Consider the following 2370-nt stretch of genomic DNA (forward strand, 5'->3'; position numbering starts at 1 on the left):
CTCATAAAGCCTCCGGAGCGAAAAAAAAAAAAACGGAAAAAAGGATCGGGCCCACCCGAGGCAGGGGAGTCAGTAAGGGAAAGGGGACGAGGCGGCCCGGAGCCGGGTGCCCGGAGCCGGGTGCCGGCGGCCAGGATCGGGCCCCTGGAAGTCTGAAAAATTTTTTTCACCGACCCCCAAAGTGGTATTGGGGGGGGCTCATAAAGCCTCCGGAGCGAAAAAAAAAAAAAACGGAAAAAAGGATCGGGCCCACCCGAGGCAGGGGAGTCAGTAAGGGAAAGGGGACGAGGCGGCCCGGAGCCGGGTGCCCGGAGCCGGGTGCCCGCGGCCAGGATCGGGCCCCTGGAAGTCTGAAAAAAATTTTTTCACCGACCCCCAAAGTGGTGTTGGGGGGGGCTCACGAAGCCTCCGGAGCGGAAAAAAAAAAACGGAAAAAAGGATCGGGCCCACCCGAGGCAGCGGAGTCAGTAAGGGAAAGGGGACGAGGCGGCCCGGAGCCGGGTGCCCGGAGCCGGGTGCCCGCGGCCAGGATCGGGCCCCTGGAAGTCTGAAAAAAAAATTTTCACCGACCCCCAAAGGGGTGTTGGGGGGGGGCTCATGAAGCCTCCGGAGCGAAAAAAAAAAACGGAAAAAAGGATCGGGCCCACCCGAGGCAGGGGAGTCAGTAAGGGAAAGGGGACGAGGCGGACCGGAGCCGAGTGCCTACGGCCATACCGGACGGAAGGCCCCCGATCCCGTCCGATCTCGGAAGGTAAACCGTCCCGGGCCTGGCTAGTACTTGGATGGGTGACCGCCTGGGAATCCCAGGTGCCGTAGGCAGCTTTTCCCGCTGCGAGCCAGCTCTCTCCTTTTCTGGGGAACAAGGGCAGGGTCGCCCTGCCAGGGGCCCTGGGGCTGAAGTCCCTGCCGGCCACCAGGTCAACCCGGAGCCTGCCCCTCTGCGGCCAGCAGGTCAACCCCATACCGGCAGGGGGTTGACCTGGTGGCCGGGAAGCAGAGCGGCCAGCAGGTCAACCCCATACATTCAGCGGGTTGACCTGGTGGACGGGAAGGAAAGCGGCCAGCAGGTCAACCCCATACTTTCAGCGGGTTGACCTGGTGGCCGGGAAGGAAAGCGGCCAGCAGGTCAACCCCATACATTCAGCGGGTTGACCTGGTGGCCGGGAAGGAAAGCGGCCAGCAGGTCAACCCCATACATTCAGCGGGTTGACCTGGTGGCCGGGAAGGAAAGCGGCCAGCAGGTCAACCCCATACATTCAGCGGGTTGACCTGGTGGCCGGGAAGGAAAGCGGCCAGCAGGTCAACCCCATACATTCAGCGGGTTGACCTGGTGGCCGGGAAGGAAAGCGGCCAGCAGGTCAACCCCATACATTCAGCGGGTTGACCTGGTGGCCCGAAAGCAAACCGGCCACCAGGTCAACCCGGAGCCTGCCCCCGCGGGCAGGGGCCAAGCGGACCCCCCTCCGCCCGGGCTTGCCCTGCTCCGAGCCGGGGCTTAATCCCCGTCCGGCCACCAGGTCAACCCGGAGCCTGCCCCTCTGCGGCCAGCAGGTCAACCCCATGCCGGCAGCGGGTTGACCTGGTGGCCGGGAAGGAAAGCGGCCACCAGGTCAACCCCATACTTTCAGCGGGTTGACCTGGTGGCCGGGAAGGAAAGCGGCCACCAGGTCAACCCCATACTTTCAGCGGGTTGACCTGGTGGCCGGGAAGGAAAGCGGCCAGCAGGTCAACCCCATACATTCAGCGGGTTGACCTGGTGGCCGGGAAGGAAAGCGGCCAGCAGGTCAACCCCATACATTCAGCGGGTTGACCTGGTGGCCGGGAAGGAAAGCGGCCAGCAGGTCAACCCCATACATTCAGCGGGTTGACCTGGTGGCCGGGAAGGAAAGCGGCCAGCAGGTCAACCCCATACATTCAGCGGGTTGACCTGGTGGCCGGGAAGGAAAGCGGCCAGCAGGTCAACCCCATACATTCAGCGGGTTGACCTGGTGGCCGGGAAGGAAAGCGGCCAGCAGGTCAACCCCATACATTCAGCGGGTTGACCTGGTGGCCGGGAAGGAAAGCGGCCAGCAGGTCAACCCCATACATTCAGCGGGTTGACCTGGTGGCCGGGAAGAAAAGCGGCCAGCAGGTCAACCCCATACATTCAGCGGGTTGACCTGGTGGCCGGGAAGGAAAGCGGCCAGCAGGTCAACCCCATACATTCAGCGGGTTGACCTGGTGGCCGGGAAGAAAAGCGGCCAGCAGGTCAACCCCATACATTCAGCGGGTTGACCTGGTGGCCGGGAAGGAAAGCGGCCAGCAGGTCAACCCCATACATTCAGCGGGTTGACCTGGTGGCCGGGAAGGAAAGCGGCCACCAGGTCAACC

General features: G+C 63.4%; 1 non-coding gene across 1 annotated transcript; it reads left to right on the forward strand.

Annotated features, from left to right (window-relative positions):
* The first annotated feature begins 700 nt into the window (after window positions 1-700).
* On the forward strand, window positions 701-819 carry LOC141979765 (5S ribosomal RNA). The gene has a single exon (XR_012637157.1). It is a non-coding gene; the product is annotated as a 5S ribosomal RNA (ribosomal RNA).
* Window positions 820-2370: the final 1551 nt, after the last annotated feature.

The sequence above is a fragment of the Natator depressus genome, chromosome 28 (assembly GCF_965152275.1).
Source record: "Natator depressus isolate rNatDep1 chromosome 28, rNatDep2.hap1, whole genome shotgun sequence".
In the NCBI taxonomy this organism is placed as follows: domain Eukaryota; kingdom Metazoa; phylum Chordata; order Testudines; family Cheloniidae; genus Natator; species Natator depressus.